The 8,940-nt window shown below is 38.8% G+C and overlaps 1 protein-coding gene across 1 annotated transcript in view; it reads left to right on the plus strand.

The window, feature by feature from the left end:
- Positions 1-8,940, plus strand: part of RPS6KA1 (ribosomal protein S6 kinase A1) — a gene marked incomplete in the record, with an annotated part of 1,961,688 nt that overhangs the window by 1,123,085 nt on the left and 829,663 nt on the right.

An 8,940-nucleotide genomic window follows, 5' to 3' on the forward strand; every position in this document is an offset into this window, starting at 1 on the left:
TATAGCACTCAGTTTTGACTTCAAATGCAATAACAGCATTTTATTACTAGTACACACCAAGGAGTGCTGGGGATCAGACAATCACATCCCCTACCATTTTCATTTGGGGCGGCTGCCCCCTTTGCCCCACCATAGCTAACCTATTACCTTCAGCCTACTTTACTGATTACATTGCCAGATGTTTTGCTTACATCATGGATTGTTTCCCAGCCTTCAAGTGTACTCTCTAATCTCTTTACCCAAGATATTCTCTCCCAAGGACTACAAATATTACCAGCTCATCACTAATCCCTGTCCAATTGCCTGCATCTTTGAGAAACATCTAAGTAATCAAATATTTAAATATATTAATAGGTATGACGTCTTGTCCAACTGTGAACACGTCTTTTGCAGTGCTTTTAGCTGTAATATGAATAAGAGACCGATTACAGCAGGTTTATTTGATATGACATGCACCTGAGCCTGACAAATATAAACTTTTACTGCAGAAACTCAAAAGGTAAATTTTGGAGAGAGCACTATTAATTGGCTTACAAATTGCATTGTACAACATCTCATTTCATGTTTACTACAGTAATTGGTATACAAGTCATGGCAGTCTCATCATAGGTGTGCCCCAAGGTTCTGTGCTAGGTCCACTTCTGTTTTCTCTGTTCATGAATGACTTACCAGTAGACCTGCGTATATTTGAACTTGCATATATATCGATAGCACTTTACTCTTGGAAGAAAGCAAGTTACAAACAGTATTACAAACACTAGAGTAGTTTCTCGAAGTGGATTGAATGGTCTGTGAGTATAGAACTTCTAATCAATCCAAAAAAATGTAATGCAATTTATTTCTAACTAAAAAGTATCAAGATTACCACGTATCTTGTACATTACATTTCACTCGTCATATACATTAGCTATTTGTATAGGTACCATCAACAGTAGAGTTCTATCACAGCTCAGACTTTGCTACAAGTTCTCTCTCCTCCTGTCTCCAGTGGTTAGAACTGTTTTAGCTAAGATTCTTATTCCCCAAATGTTGAATACTGACTCTACACGCATCTTACAACAACCAAAGAATGCAAATTGTTGAAAATAAGATTTTCAGATTTGCTTTATCAGATTCTCACTCTTGCCATTGTGACCTCATAAAGGGACTCCACTGGCTGCCTGTTAATTACTGCGCATATATTGTTTTAGTTACCTTCTCTTCAAACTTTTAAAACTAAGATACCGGCCACCTCTTAGAACCAAACTCACCTTCAGTGAACAACCTTTCTCTTTAAGTTATAGCCAGAACTACGACATCATCCTCATCTGGCCTCAATTCATAAATACAAAAGGTGAGAAAGCCGCCTTCTGTCTAGGACTTGCCACTTGGAAGCATCTGTGCGAAAGAATTAGAACACTACTTCCGATTTGTGAGAAGGGTTATGTCAGAAACACGTTTAAGTTTTGGTTGGGCTTGAGGCGCTTATAAATTTATTGGTCGTCTCTTAAAATTTAGAAGTAATTTAATTGGCTGACTATTAAACATCTGTGATTGAGAGGAGCTCGCAAGGTCTTGGATGTCTCAACTTTGTAAATCTCGAAAAAAGAAAATTTCCTTATTTCCAGTTTGCAAGAGAGGTCTGCCAGGTAAGGCAGAGTTACCCATGTCAATGGCTGAATTTAATTCTTCAACAATGAGCAACTCTTTATTGGCAAAGTATAACCAGAACTTTGACTTTATATACAGAGGAACTCTTGCAAGATTAATATACTCCCTGACTATATTACCAGGTTGGATGATAGACTCAAAGAAATGGTGTTGGTCCTTACTGATCGCTCAGATCAGTTAATGCAGTGTGGTCATGAACTATAGGACTTGCAGCAAAAGCTTCAATCTGCAGAAGCAAGACTAGAATGGATGGAACGCAAGTTAATTGCTCTGGCAGATAGAAGTCACTGATGTAAGTTAAGGATCATCAGGGTGCCTGAAGGGTGGGGTTTTGGCATCAAAGTTGGCTGAGTGGTCTGCCCTCCTGAAGGAGAAACTGTTGTTGGGACGTGCCCATCAGGTTGCTGCTCCAGCACCCTCATGCAGTTGTTTTCCCAGGCCAATCCTGGTATGTTTCTTAAGTTGTGCGTCAAAGGAAAACGTTCTGGGTAAACCCTGGGTCCCTGGAAAGCTGACAATTATGGATGGTTAAAGGATTCTTGTAGGGCAGTACACTTCTATATCCACTAGATTGTGTAGAGCTGAACAGAGCTCTTCTGTATGTATTCACAAGTTAAATGGTGGGAAAAAAGGCTTTTTTTTACCCAGCTACTTTAAAAGCTGCTTTACTGAGTACCTCTACAACATTTTTGCTACTAGATGAGGAAGATGTTATCTTCTGTTACCTCTCAAGTGGACTGTAGAGTTGCTTACCACCATGAACTCCACAGGCATAAATGGAAGATTGATGACGCAAATGATTGAACCATTTCCAGTGTTCTGCAAGGTACTATTGGACAAGCTAAAAGCTGCACCGACACCAAAGGACAAACAAGTTTATGTTCAGGAATAACTCTTATACTGTTGGTAGTCGCTTGTACTTCATTCACTATTCCTTTGCTTTTGAGCACTGGATGGTACTTTAAGCATCGTTCAGTTTGATACACAGTGTTAACATCGTTACTAAGGAGATTACCCCTTGTCCTGTTATTTCAGCTAAGGTGAACCCTTTTGCATTTGTTATGACTTTAATAAGGATTTATAGTGGATTGGATGGTCTGAGATCTAAGGGGGGGGGGGTGTTTCTTGTATGGACTCTTAGATGTAGAGATGAGCACAGCGTAAACATTTCCTCGTTGAAAATGATACGAGTATCACTGAAGAGTTGTTATTTCAGACTTCAGACGGAGGCTGTTGGTTGTTTCCTACTCTGTTTATAATATCAAATATTCTTGTGCATTTATTTATTGTAAATAGTCTATTTAGATATACATTGCTTGTAAGTATTAACATTTGGTACAGTTCTATTGAATTACTTAGAATGTATTCTATAGGGTATAACCATAGTAATAATTTGTTTGGATTTGAAGTATTCAGGTGTGGCCAGGATTCTTCCCTGTGTGCTGTTACTATTTGATAAAGACATTTCAACCCTTACCTTTAATTAATGGCTGAGATGGAAGTGAACATTTTTGTTTTCGTCAAGGTCTGGTGTTGTGAAAGTTAAAAGTGAAGGTCTTGTCCTTGTACTGATTTAATAGGAACAGTGTCTGTTGTCATAAATAAAACTATGGCTAGTCAAGTCTTAATTTGCTTGTGTTGCACCACTAGAAAATGCAGGCCACTTTTTTTTCTTTGTTTTTTTTTTTTTACTTTGCTTAAGTTATTAAAGTTGGAATTCATGTTCATTGTTTGATGGAACATATTGTTAATTTTGTGCTGTCATTTACCTTGAAGGTTGTTTATCCTGTGTATTTCCCTTTGCATTTGCTTGCTGAAAGTGCCAGTAAACAGATCAGTGATTTGAGTAAGTGCAGATTGTTTTGGGATTTGAATTATGGAGGTAAAATCCTTCTGTCAAAGCCAGGAGACAGTTGGTCTTAGGTTGACATACTGTCTGTAATCTGGCTCCTCATCTTCTGCTCTTGGCCATTTATAATTGCTTCTGATGTAATGGTGTAACAATTCTGATGAGTTCACAAAGTTTTACTGTAGCTATTTTTTAAGATTTTTTTTTTGGTAAATTAGTGTAATATCTAAGTAGTAAATTAGAATCATATCCACATGTGCATCAAAGGCAAATGCATGCATTTCAATTAATTTTGAAGTGTGACCTTGAAATGCTCAGGTGTAATATTTGAATCTTAGTAAGGAAACTTTATTTCTTAGAATATACTCCACTTTTCTTGTAGTCCTGACCTCCACTGAACAGACTTTGTTGCATTTGTTTTGGTTATTGATCAGGTTTTCTTTTAAGTTAATATTTTTAATGCAGTTCTAAGATTTGAATGTAGCAATCTGGGTGCTCCTTTACTGAGTGCAGACGCCTTGCAGAAAATTTGTGTACCTTTGCTCAGTACAACTTCTTATAGGACATAAGTCGGAATAATTTTGTTTTTGATGCGACTTATTTTAGTGCATTGAACAACAGTCAGATTTCAGCAGCCTTTTTGCGTACAGATTCGTCTGTCCTAGGTGTACTACATAGTTTTGACAGTGATTATCTAAGGGCTGTTTATGCCGTCACTTTTGGAGAAGGCATGCAGCTGTGTAGTTAGTTACCTTGGTTAAGTTAAGAAAGTCATTATTTTAAGGATGTTTGCTTGTATAGAGCCAAAAAAGTTATTTCTTAGATTTTTGTCTCATTATGTAATAATGTACATGAGTGCCCCCCCCCCCCCAGTCATTTTTGTAAGGAATGATTCCTGCAGCTCAAATGTAGGTCATAAGAGATATGGTATTTATTTATGTTGTGGTTAGTGTCGGTGTGTTTCAGTATTAGCACTCTCTCATTTTGAGCCGTTGTGTTAAAAGAAAAATATAATACTGGGGGGGGGGGGGTTACCAGCATAAATGGCAAGACAGCTTTCCTTCTAAGAGTTTGTGAAGTTCCTGATATTTGGGTTACTTTAGTAGATGTTTTGCTTTGTGTGAAATGCAATTTTGACTGAGAAAAATGTAGCTCGTTTGGAAAGGGTGAGGGTTGGGGTTATAAAACTAAGGAAGGATCGGGTTCTCTTTAAAAGTTGTTATAGTCAGTACTTCGACCTGAACTTATATTTTCTAGTTGTAAAATTGTTTTCAAAGAAATGCAGTTGTAACTGTTCTGTTAGTTCGCTGACCTTTTGGTTTAGTAATATGTAGTAGCATTTGTGATTTATTTTTAATCTTTTTTGTAACTGGGCAGTGAAGGTGTCTAAAGGATCTATTTCATTTTCATCAAGTATTGTCAAATGCACTTTGATCCAGAAAAATCCTTTTGTATGATCTAGACAAAAGTAAATGCACATATTTAAAAATATACAAAAGGGGTGACTGTATCTTAAAAGATGACTAAGGATTGTCAAATAAGTGACATTTTATGGTTGGTCTGGTACAAAATATAAGGCAGTGCTTAACATGGGGTAGTTACCAAATGGGAACTAGTCTAGTCTAGCAGCATTCTCGTACTGTGAGGGCAAACGTGGCAGTGAATAGAGCTGAGAAGACAGTGTCTCCTTTTTTATTGTTTTTTACAGATCGCTTAGCAATTTGCTCAGTGGGTCATCTGTTGGCATATGGAGGATAGTGATTTGTTATTAATTTTTTTGTTATCTTTTGTTGACAGGGACAGACCCACTAGGCCATATTTTTTTGTTTTTCCTCCATCTCCATAGGAAACCTTAGATGGTATGCATATTTATTAGGAGAAACTTGGGAGAATACTAAACTGGCATATTGAAAGAGGAGTTAAAATAGATCCAAAGAAGGATGGCCCACTCGGGGTTGGGTGCACCCCTCCCCCTTTTGTGCTATACTCATGTTAGTGTTGTAAAAATTTAAGAGATACCTGATTTGGGAATAGAACTTGCTGGTCTTCCAATATCGAAGGCGAGTGTATTGCCTGTTGACCAATTAATACAAATTTTTGTGTATACCCAAATTCTCCTCTATACTCCTTTGTAATTTTGCATTCCTTATTCTATGTATACATTGTTTTCACAGTAATCATTTTATTCTATCTAAATACTTCAATTTATAAAACTTTTATGTACTGCTTGTTTTTTGTGCAATTTATAATTTTATATGCATTATTGCCAGGTTGTATTTTTTGTGTCATTGGTACTTGCTACTGTGAGCAGTACTGAATTTTTGTTGTCATTTCTACCTGTTATTGTGGAGCTTTTCTCCCCGGGCCTCCACTGAAAAATGGGCTAGCATGGCCCAATGGACTTTTCCAGTAAACAAATGTCAATGAATGAATGTCCTCGGATCATAGGAGATTACTAGGCTATTGACCCGGAAGTCATCTTAGGCCTAGCTGTTTTCAACCCAATGTAATGCTGTAGAGGTATTGCATTTAGTGACGATTGTCCATGTCCAGGAGGGTTGTGGGTGCTATCCCCCGTAAGAATTTATGGTGCCCCATCCACTCATACAGGTTCCTCTTGAACAGTGTCATAGACGTGCTCTGTTTGACATGAATTGGTAACCTGTTCCAAAGACATGGCAGTTTCTGGGAGATAAATCTGTTCCTCCACCATGTCCTGTTTAAGTCCCAGACCATGTTTAAGTCCTTGGAACGGGTAGCCCTAGACCCATTTGGTTTATGGATATGCAGTAAGTTCATTGGGTTTGGGTCTTGGGTTGCTTTGTAGGCCAGGTATACGTATCCCCTGAGAAGTCCTATAAAATACAGATTATAGTGACAGGGATTTTAATTTATCCGCTTTATGCACATGCTGGAGGCCCTTGATCCTTGTTAGAAACTTCTGAGATTTCTTTAATTGTTGTAGATGCTTAGTACTGTACATATCGAGTGGGGCATTGTTACTCTGCACTTACCTGAGCCATAATGGATTATGGAGGGGGGGTTGTTTATAACTTCTTTTGCTGTCGAGGCGCTGCTTTTACTAATCAAGTGAGCTATGTGGAAAACTTTCCTTACCACGATAGACACTTGGTTGTCAAAGTTAGGGTCGTGGTCAACCTGTGAGTCCAAGTCCATATATATATATATATATATGTGTGTGTGTGTGTGTGTGTATATATATATATATATATATATATATATATATATATATATATGTGTGTGTGTGTGTGTGTCTGTGTGTGTATGTATATATATATATATATATATATATATATATGTGTGTGTGTGTGTGTATATATGCGAGTCCCTTACCACTTCACAGGTACTTACGAGTATTGGTGATTGATTTTATAGTGTGAAGGGACATTGTGCCAAAGGGAATGATGCATTTCTTTGCATTCATTTTGAGACTGTGACTAATACAAAAGTCGTTTGTGTGAGACCATCCTGGAGTATATTGACATTGTTTGGGGTTCAGTGATTGCACCTAGTTTGCAGTCATCTGCAAACTTGGTCAGCCACAACCTTTTAGTTTTGACCCGAACCTCTGAGAAGTATGCACCAAACAGGGGGTCCAGCATTGATCCTGGTGGCACCCCGCTGGTAACAGGTCTGCTGGTTGATGTGGAGTCACCCACTTTGATAATGTGTGTCCGGTTTCTGAGCCAGTTGGCAACCTATCTTACAATGAAGGGCTTTACATTCTGTTTACAAGTTTATCGGTAATGCCTGAATGAGGGATTGCGTCGAAAGCCTTTGCCAAGTCGAGGTATGCTGTGTGCACAGATTTGCCCTCATCAGTGGCTTTGGTCATATTTTCAAAGAAATCCACCAGATTTAACAGGCAGGATCTGCTTTTCACAAAGCCGAATTGGATAGGATCCTGGGTTTGGGGGTTATCTATGTCTTTGATGTCCATAATAATACATTCCATGGACTTACAGATGAGACTGATTAGGGTTATGGGTCTGTAATTCCCTGGGTTTGTGGCTATTCCACCTTTGTGGAGGGAACAACTGAAACAACTAAAGAAACAAACGTAGTAACCACTCGCTATCTGCTCACAGCACAGCTGAAAAAACGATACCAGTCTGTAGTAAAAACTCCACAGGAATAATTTATTGTCCAAAGGTTTAGCGCTTTCACTCTGATGAAGCTCAAGTGATTTGAGTGAAAGCGCTAAACCTTTGGACAATAAATTATTCCTGTGGAGTTTTTACTACAGACTGGTATCGTTTTTTCAGCTGTGCTGTGAGCAGATAGCGAGTGGTTACTACCTTTGTGGAGGGGAATAACTGTAACTGTTCTTCATTTAGCAGGAACAAAGCCTGTGGTAGGGCTATGATTAAAAAGGGTACCTAGTGGTGATGCTAGTTCTTGTTTCTGTTTAGAAAACAGCCTGGGATGTCATCTGGTCCCATAGAGGCCCTGTTCTTTGCCTTGGACAAGGCCTTGAGGATTTGCTCTTCAGATATGTAAGGTGGGGGGAGGAGTTTGGGGGAGGGCTTGTTGTAAGTAAGGAGGGGATAAAGGAGTGAAATTTTTGCCAAATCTATCCGCTAGTAGGTTTTCTGTTTCTGTAGGTCAGTGTGTGCGATACCATTGGCCACCAGTTCTGCACATGCTTGGTTCCTACCCTTTACGTTATGTACATAACTGTAAAAGGTCTTATGGTTATCCTGTGCAGTACTTGCCTAGGTTTCTCTCAAAGGAGCTCTTGGATTTGACAAGTAGTCTTGTTTGCCTGTTTAGGCTGAGGATTGTGCTTTTCTATAGTTGGGTCCTAATTTGTTTTGTAGGACAGCAACGTTTTGCATATATTGTAGAGTTTGTTGAAAGTCCACCCTGGCAGGTTGATTTTACTTGGGGCTTTGGCTTTGATTCTTTCTGGTACAGCTGAGTTTGTATACTTATGCAAGTGATTGTACAGGGCGTTAGTGTAAGTTTCTGAACAGTTACCACTTTCAGCTTGGGTTGGGGCTTCAAATGCATTTGCACTCTCACCTAGGAGAATATAGTTTGCCTTGAGGATTTTTAGTCGGATTTCACCCTTTGTGAGGTCTGGTGTTTAGTGTCAGTTATAAGGTGACTGATTTGTGGTCAGTTTTAACTAATGAGGATCCAACAGTTGCAGTAGTGCACCTGTTTTGACATGTTGGTGAGGACCAGATCCAGAATGTTTGTTCCTTTTGTTGGGGTATGGACAATTTGCTCCACGGCATTTGAATTCCCAAAGTCACGGAACTTTGGTTAGAGAAGGTTTTCCAGTTGATGGTGAGAGGATTGAAATCCCCATGACCAGTGTGTTTGGTAAAATTTGGATCGTCTTCAGTTTGGTTAAGTAGGCTTTGTGGGTGTCATGACTCATGGAGTGGGATCTATAACTGGCTTGAACTTAA

This window comes from Protopterus annectens, chromosome 1.part1 (assembly GCF_019279795.1).
Source record: "Protopterus annectens isolate FY-2018-M chromosome 1.part1, PAN1.0, whole genome shotgun sequence".
In the NCBI taxonomy this organism is placed as follows: domain Eukaryota; kingdom Metazoa; phylum Chordata; order Ceratodontiformes; family Protopteridae; genus Protopterus; species Protopterus annectens.